This window comes from Cucumis melo, chromosome 12 (genome assembly GCF_025177605.1).
Source record: "Cucumis melo cultivar AY chromosome 12, USDA_Cmelo_AY_1.0, whole genome shotgun sequence".
Taxonomy (NCBI): Eukaryota; Viridiplantae; Streptophyta; class Magnoliopsida; order Cucurbitales; family Cucurbitaceae; genus Cucumis; species Cucumis melo.
In genome coordinates, this window is record NC_066868.1 from 8,421,807 (window position 1) to 8,430,844 (window position 9,038).

The 9,038-nt window shown below is 36.9% G+C and overlaps 1 long non-coding RNA gene across 2 annotated transcripts; it reads left to right on the forward strand.

Moving 5' to 3' along the window:
* Positions 1-2,193: 2,193 nt before the first annotated feature.
* Positions 2,194-6,563, forward strand: LOC103500928 (uncharacterized). Of its 2 annotated transcripts, XR_540166.3 has the most exons (5): positions 2,194-2,402; positions 2,777-2,869; positions 5,400-5,526; positions 6,120-6,195; positions 6,433-6,563. It is a non-coding gene; the product is annotated as an uncharacterized LOC103500928 (long non-coding RNA). The 2 variants fall into 2 exon arrangements; XR_540164.3 differs by lacking the exon at positions 6,120-6,195 and having other exon boundaries at positions 2,196-2,402.
* The last annotated feature ends 2,475 nt before the right edge of the window (positions 6,564-9,038 follow it).

Below are 9,038 nucleotides of genomic sequence, written 5' to 3' on the forward strand. Positions count from 1 at the left end.
ATTTATACTAATCCCAAACTAGATTAGTCACTCTTAAGTACTTTTTAACTTGCCAGCTCCTACTTATAGTGACACACGTGTAAGCTTTAATCTTTCTCATGACCATTATTAACCTTAACCTTGACGCGTAGCCCACTAATAAGCATTATTAGAAAATTTCCTAGAATTTTCCTAACTCTTAGAAAGGCGTATTTCAATCAAATTCACCTGAAGTAGAATAAGCAAATGAAAGAGCGCACTCACCCCACCAAGGTAAGAGAATCAATAGTACCTAGATAAGTTCTTATCCTAGTCGCCGACGTTGTTTCCGCTTCAGAGGCATTAAAAGCTCTAATTATCAAGGAGAAAAGAACCCTCAGTATAGGATGAACTAGATGTATGCAAATGGTCTTCAAAGTCTAACTGATCAAGGAATACCCTTTGATGAATTTCATTCCTTTTTCTCGGTCTTTAATCTACATCGAGAAGAGAAAGGGAATAGCCACGGATGCCCACTATGCGGCTCGACCAAATAAGAATTTACGAGATAGGTTTACAAAGGAAGAGGAATAAAAAGTCAAGAGAAAAGGAGTCAGAAAAGGAATCAAGACCAGTTGCAAGTAAACAATCCTCGAAGTTTGCAGAGGCTTTCCTTCCCCTCAGAAGTTGCAAATTGCGAATTCTCTTATTGATATACCTTCGGTTGAGAGAAGTGACATGTCTTCATCTCCTACCTTCTTAGTCTCTTACCTTAATTATAGGACAGATTCCTATTCAAGATGAACGGATTCCTATTCAAGATGTTTCTAAGTACTTCAGAAAGAGAAGAAGAAGAAAGCTAGAGATCGGGATAGGTTAAAAAGATCTCTTGAAATCGCTATCTCCTTATCTTTAGTCGTATGAATACCTACCCTTCTCTGCACAAATGAGGCTCATTCTGATGGTAGCAAAAACCTCTCCACTAGTCCTCCCTTTTATGTTGCATAGTGGGCTTCGTAGGGATGATGATTAATTTCTCTGTCCTGAGTCTTGTCTCGTCCCTTGCCTTATTCTTTTTCTTCTTCTTCTTCTTCTTTTACTCATTCCTCAGTTCATCCCCCTTTCATCCTACTCAAGCCTTTGTCTAAGAATTCAAGCATAAGACCTATCTTGTTCTAGGCCTAGCTCCTATCCCGAAAAGGAAATCTCAACTAATTCCTCAACTTTAGTGAAAGCCGTCACTAGACTGCAGAGTGGAAAGAGAGAGAAAATTTACACAACTACCTTGCACCAAAACATCATCTTCTTTCCTTGTATTCGCCTAGCTTCAATGCTAACTGGCAAGACACTTAACTCTTCAAAACACATACTTTGTCCAAAATGCCTTCTTCAAAATCTTCGTTTAAACATTTTATTTTCAAAGTGACCCTTGTATACTAGACACGGGTCTCACACTAAACGATTGTGTTAACTATGGTAAGTGATTGTTTATATCATGTCAACATGATCGTTTAAATCATTTTAAACGATGAAAAAAATATTTCAAATGTAAATGATCGGTAATGGTAAACAACCGTGTTGACAATGATAAATGATCGTTTAGATCGTGTCAAATGATATTTAGACGATCTTGATATTCTCAAATATGAGAAAGAGGAAGTAGTTTCAAAGAATCTTGTCAAAAATTGTGAAGATGATATAAGAGATTTAAACAGAAGAATGAGTCATTTTAAAATAGAAGAAAGAAAATCTAGAAGAGGGATGAAGAAATTTGGAAGAGAAAATTAATAAATCACAAAGAAGAAGAAGAAAGAGAAGTGATGAATCATACACAATATTCAAGGACAAATATGAAATTTATGAAAATATTGTACCGGCTTCATGGGCTTTTTCTTTTTGTTACACGAGCTGTATATATTTTTGTGTTTTGTTACATTTATGAAAATTAACCTATTCTATCCCTATTTTTTACTCTTTTAATGAATATATAAAAAGTAAATGAAAATATCTAAACCACATTTTGAAAAAAATACCACTAGAAAAATGACATATCATGACAATTCACTACAACCAAAATTGAAAGGAGAGAAAAAAAAACTGTCATAAATGTCAAAATTCGCGTTTTTGGCAGGAAAAGACGAATTTTTTTGAATTTAAAGAATTTATGACAGTTTATAAATGTCATTAAATATAAATAATAAAATAACAAATAATTATTTCAAAATTAAATGAAAAGAAAAAAAAAGGAAGGTCTTCTTCTTCGTGAAAGCGCCCTAATAGCCCCCCTTCTCTAAATTTCTCTTGCCAACCTTCCGATCACACCGTAATCTCTCTCTGTCTCTCCATCGCTAATGTAGACAACTACTGCAACTAAGCGCCGACCACCCAAACGCATCGCCACCCGCTCTCATCGCCCGGGATCGAGTTGCTTGCCGATTTGCGTGGTACTTTATTCCTTCTTCGATTAGCTACAGTTTACCGACTGAAAATTATAGCTTCGTCCCTTCTTTCCAATTTTCTTTATTTTCTTAATTATAACTTGTTATGTAAAAACACTATCTAGAAATTTAAACTTGATGAATATGGTTGGCTAAAGAGAAGCTTATGTTCTTTGATTTGTTTTTTTTTTTTTAATTACGATGACCCATCTTGTAGGGACTAAAATTTTGAGAGTAACAAACTATTCCAATACACATTGTTTGTTTTACTTGATGTGATTCGTTCATTGTCGAATGGAAAATTTACTTGGTTCAACTGTTTTTGCATCTAGTTCTATCTTCTTTTACTTGCACATTCTGATTTAGTGTTTTCCTTTCAGTCTTCTATGCTGCATTCACAACCAAAATCAACAGTTGGGACCCTTACATATATTGCTCCTGAGGTGTTGCTTAAGAAAGAGTATGGTGGCAAGGTAAATGTTATAAGATAATTATATATATACATGTGTATCAATATGCCCTTTCTATCTTGTGATGTGTTTTAAGATCGAGATTATTTATCTTTTTGGGTCTACCGATGGTGCATTTCAGATTGCAGATGTGTGGTCATGTGGGGTGACCTTATATGTTCTTTGGTTTGTTATTCATTTGTTATAATTAATACCAAAGTTAGATATTGTTATTGGTTGCATATGTTTCCTCTGTGCTTCTAAAAATGGTTGGTTTGGTCTTCATGTTGACAACATGATATTACTTTGCAATAGGCACTAACTCAACAACGCCTTTGTCCATTCCCTAAGGTATCGTAACTCAAAAACGCATTTTTAACTATTTTGTGATTCTTTAAAGGTATATTGATGGTTTTGTGAAATACATTGATGGTTTTGTGAAATATATTGTTGGCTATGTGATGAAACATTTTGGTAGCTTACAATGTGTTTGATGAAATTCCTCAATGAAACATTTGTTTGATTTTTAATTGATTTTTGTTTGTTTGAATTAGGAAATTAAGGCCAATGAAAATTTCATGGCTATAGGAGGAAGCTTTGAGAAAAAGAGAATGAAAAATGAAAGGTTATATTTTAAACTTTGATGATGTGTAGGGCCTTTAAGCATTTTTTAGAGTTTTGTTGTTACGGTCATACATGTTTAGTGTTAGGTTTTATTTCTAGTAGTGGAAGAATTTCAATCTCCTCTCTTATTGAAAAGAATATTTAGTCTTAGGATGTATTTAGGATTGTTTTCTTAAGTAATGACTTTTGGAATGAATGGAAAATTATTTGGATACTTGGTTCTATATTCTACTATGGTTTCTTACATAACACTTTAAGGTGCTTATATGTTTTTTTAAAACATGAAAATTTTTAGAAGACTGTTGCCAAAGACACTCTCAAGGATGACCTTCATCACACATTCATGTTCTTTAAAAAATGTCCAAAAAGTTGTGAGTGAAGCTGATGGTTACCAACCTCATTTAATTGCTTCGGAACAAGGATACAGAGGCTTATTTATGGTTCAATCAACTATTTAGTTTTCAGATTGACCATATTGCATTGATAATCTTACTTTTTGATTATCGTCTTAAAATCACCTCTTTGTTGCAAAAATTTATTGTCAGGATGGTAAATATTTTATTTCCTTCATTTGATTATTCTTTGGCAGTGTTGATTGAATGCGTTTTAATTTTTTGAAGCTCTCAATGCAAAGTTGTGGATTTTCTTTGACATTTGTTGCATGCTATTGTAGTTTAAAACTCTTTATTGTAGTTTACAGTAGAGTCATAATGTTGATTTAAGGTGTAACTTTTGAAAATGGGATAGATTTGTTTGGTGTTGCTAGCTATAGCTATTTGTAGATTTATTAGAAAATTTTAATGGATAGTAATCTTTCTGTACTTGAATTCTTTAACTTAGAAAACTATTAATTTGCACCTTCGTATGAAGAAATTTGGAAGCTGGACTGCATGCACTCTGTTTTTAGTACAATAGGGCGTGAAGTCATTGAGTTGTGTTCACTTTAGTATTTGCATGTACTCTGTTGATGTTGGCTTCAACTGTATTTGTTTGCTATGGCTTACTAAATTTGGTCCTAAAAGGAAAAAATGGTCAATAAACCATGTAGGTAACTTAATTGTTACATTGGTCAGAAACTTTTCCTTAGTATTATTTTGATAATGTATGTTCCATGAAATAATATTTCAGCTATCTTTTTTATGTAGATATAGTTTGTATGAAGCATATGCCCTATGCTCAGATTTCAAGGCTGGTTATAAATTTTCTCTCTTTTTATGACGAATGTAATTCTCACTGTCTGATTAAAACACAAAAAACAAAGCCTACAAAACATATTGTTCGAGAACTTAGAGCTTTAGGCTTAACTCTACATATGCAGACGTGTCGATCTGCTCAGGTACATTTTCATACCTACTACTTGATTATACTATATGTATGTCCTAAATCTTCAATGCTCACGTTTTTCAAAGGTAAATTTGAATGGCAAATTCTCATATATTTCTGGTAATTGCTTTCACAGTAATTCCTTCTTGTAACCAGTGTGACATGTGTGATTCATGGTATTAGAGAATGAAAATATTTATTTGTTCTTTATTAAATTCTCATACAGCTTTGCAAAGTGACATGGTTAATACTGATTAGTTGGTTTTCCCCCTTGAAATCAGTTTCGCAACAATTTGAGTGAAGAGAATGAGATGAATACTAGGATATGAATGCTAGGATATGACTTTTTAATTAACCTCCTTATATATATTTCTTATTTATTTCCTCTTTTAGAAGTGGTCATGTGGATTTTCTTATCTGTTCCCATCTCTCTAATCAACTATAAATTTTGAGATTCAGCTTATATTTTCTATATTGTCGTGCTGCTTTTTAAAAAAAATGTTGTTTGTATCTACATCAATCTCTTCTCATGGCACCTTTTTTCTTCTTCAGCTTTCATTTTCTTTCGCTCATTTCATATAATCTCATTGCTTTATGAATCATGTAGGTGAAAAATTCGACAAAGCAAAAAATGCAGGAGCAGATTTGGTTGGAGGTGAGGATTTGATAGAACAGATCAAAGAGGTTTCAAGGAGTTTGATAAGTTGATTGTTTCACTAGATATGATGTCCAAGGTATGGTTCTTAAATCTTTTTACTGCTATACATTGTGGTGGGTTTCCAAAATTATAAGTATTTCTAACAACATTGTCCATAGCAATGAGGTAGTTTTCACATGTACTTTTGAAACTGAGTACCAAATACGATTCCAACTTTCTTGTATGCTATACAACTGATTATTTATTCCCAAATAAGCTATACTCACAAAAAGAGTTACATTTTTAACCAATTTAAACCAATTTTCAGACTTTTTTATTACTTTTTAGGGCTAAACTTTTAGTACAAAGTTGTAGATATTTTGAATGGAGAGCATTTGACTCCTAGTAAGTTTAATGTTATATATTATATGTGTACATACATACATATATATGTTTGAAAATTAAGAACATGTACAGTGGTGAAGTTTGAATATTGATTTTTAAGGTTCTCAATATGATGCACGTCAGTATGACTAAAAAATGAATGAGTTGTAAGTTTTCTGTTTTAACTTTTCTTGACATCCAAGACAATTTGAGTTGTGAAATTATATTTATGTGCCTTTGTTATATAGTAGATTGATTTATTGTCTGGTCTTGTGCATGATTTCGACTTCAAAATATTTTTTACAGCTAATTTTAGAACTTGGTTCCTATATTGAAGAGTTGAGCAAAACACAGGTGCTATAAAGGAATTTGTCAATCCCAAGTATTTTTCTTGTCTTTGCTTTTGGAGTTATGTTATAGTTTGTATTTCTTTTAGTGGGAAACTCTTGCTTGTTTTTCTAATCCAGTGTTACTGAAATTACCTATTGAAAATATTTATTGATATACTTATTTGAAATAACTTGTGTTGCAGTTAAATGAACTGAATGTAAACCTTTCTTATATTCTTATCTTGATGTGTAGTGTGATACTCTAAAATTTCATTTTGTTTTCTTACTAGATTTTGCTAGAATCCATTGGAGCAATGAAGTCACATTTGCACAATTGATTGATTTATAGGTCTTTTTGTAGGTTTGGTAGCAAAATTTTGGTTGAAATGTACTTATTTAAATAGCTTGTTGGTATCAAAACTGTAACGCCCAGCTTTTCTTTTCGTTTTTCTTTTATTTTTTTTTTTTTTTTTTTTTTTTTTTTTTTTTTTATTTCTTTTGTCTTGCTGGAATTAATAGGGGGAAACCCTTATTAAACTAAGGTTGGAATTTATTCTATTTTTTTTTATTTATTAAAGGAGGATTTAATCAATTAATTAGTAGCAACTAATTTATAAGCTTGGAAAGGGTCAAGGGTGTTTCATTGAAGAGAGAGAGAAGAGAGATACTTTTGGAAATAATTAATAAAATAATAGAAAGGAAATTAGTTTCTCTCTTATTTAAAGAGCCTTGGAACCCGTGCTAATTTAATTCAAAAAAAAAAGAGAGAAGAAAAGAGAAGGAGAGGAAACCCTAACTCCCAACCACGCCGCCGCCGCCGCCTGTCGTCCGCCTCAGGCCGCCGCGCCAGTCTCCCAGCCGTCGAGGGTCGGTTCACGCCAAGCCGCCGCACGCCGAGCAAACCGAAGCCACGCAGCCGTAAGCCGACGCCCTCGCCGAATCGAAGCCCCGAGCCGCGACGTCTCAGTCGGGAGTCGAAGCCGCAGCCGTGCCGCTCGTCTGCCGGGAAGCGGAAAAGCCGAAGCCGTCTCCCTCAGCCAGCCGTAGTACCGCGCCGCTTCTGAAAGTCGAAGCCGGAACTCGCCGCGCCGCTTCGATCGGAGGAGGATAGCTCAGCCACGCCGCACCGCTGAGATCCGACGCAGCGCAGCCGGATCGTTCGTCAGCCAGCCGCCGCGCCGACGGGAATCCAGCAGCTAAGCCTCGCGCGCCGCCAGCCGTCGAACCCGAACCCGGAGCCGCTCCGCATCCGCGCGCCCTAACCCGAAGCCGATTCCGCGTGCGAGCCGCGTCCGCGTGCGAGCCGCGTTCGCGTGTGAAGCCGCGCCGCGCGCTTCTGCGTAGCCGAGCCGCGTCTCCCCCTGTTGCAAGCCGAGCCGCACGCGTGAACCCCTGTGTCAAAGCCGAGCCGCGCCTGCGCCAAGCCGAGCCGGTCCCTGTCCTCTTCCAGCCGAGCCGCCAAGACCAATTTGGCTCCATCCACCTACATTTTGGTAACTTAATTAATTATTGTGGCATTTTCCCAGTAAGACTCCCTGGTCCGGACGTAAATTAAATTATTTTAGGACTAAGTTAAGTTATTTTTCCTAAGGGCGTCTTGGACCGAGTGACCGGTGCGGCGAGAGACTCTCTTCAGTAGGGACTCATCCACTGCAACCTTTTCTGGGGTAAGTTATTTCAACGTAGTCTTAACCGTTAATCGTTGGTGACCTAATTACGGACTTTGGCGTTATTAAATATTTAGGATCCCGTTGCTTGGAAAGCACACGTGTCTTGCGGTTAGGACTCGTCGGGTGAATCTCCAGGTAAGAGATTCCACTACTGGCTTCATGTTTAGAAGTGTGAGACTATGTATGCTCCAATTTCTCTCATGTTATGAATTAAACAGTACAATGCCTGAAATAAATGTTAGCATGATATAACTGATGATGTGATTAGACTTTAGCCCGTCATGTTTGGCGAGAGCTGTTGTGGCCATGCGGCGAATGTCGAGATGGAGAGTGTAGAGATGATTTATGTGATATGTTTCATACTGATGCCATGTGTATGTATACTGCAAGTAGGGTACCTGTTAGCTTAGTCTGTTAGAGTCGTACCTGCATGGGTGTCCTACGGGATCACCACCTATTGAGGACTGTGTGGTCCGACGGGACACCAGTCTAGCATGAGATAGATATGACTCGAGTGACTCGACGGGGTCCTCGCATCCCGACTGTCCTAGGTGTCCCCCGGGGCACCGAAGACCAGAGCTACGTTCCTACGGGAGCGCATGTTGCACGTGTTCGGGAACGTGCCAGAGATTGGGTACCAGTTTCAGGACTCTGACAGGAAGCTAACAGGCACCTAGTGGGACCAGTAGTGGGTCCCTTACTGAGTATTTTTTTTTACTCACTCTCTTCATTTTATGTTTTCAGGTAGAGGACGAGGCAAGGGCAAGGGCAAGCTGGCGAGCGACCCGAAGTGACCGTGGAGGGCCATAGGGACTACTGCTTCCGCTTATCCTTATTTTAGATTTTCGTAATTGAGTTTGAAACCTTTTCATTACTTGCCATCTTTTATGTAGATAGGGCCCGAGTAGGACATCAGAACGCATTTACACTTTTTGCATGGCTATCTTGTTTAACTTTTTCACAAATGGAATTTCTTAAACCGTATGCTTTTTAATAAATTTTATGACTTAAACCACTGGTTCTATATTGAGTAATGACTTCGATTCAGTATAAGGAGTTGGGTCGTTACAGTTGGTATCAGAGCCAAGTGTTTTAGGTTCTGTAGACTGACCTACGATGTAAGTCATTTTGTTTTGGTTTTACTTCACCCTATGGCTATACGGTCCTTCAGCACTCGCCAGGTATGCCTAAAGCCTTGCTAATGTTAAGATTACGATTTTGCCTGA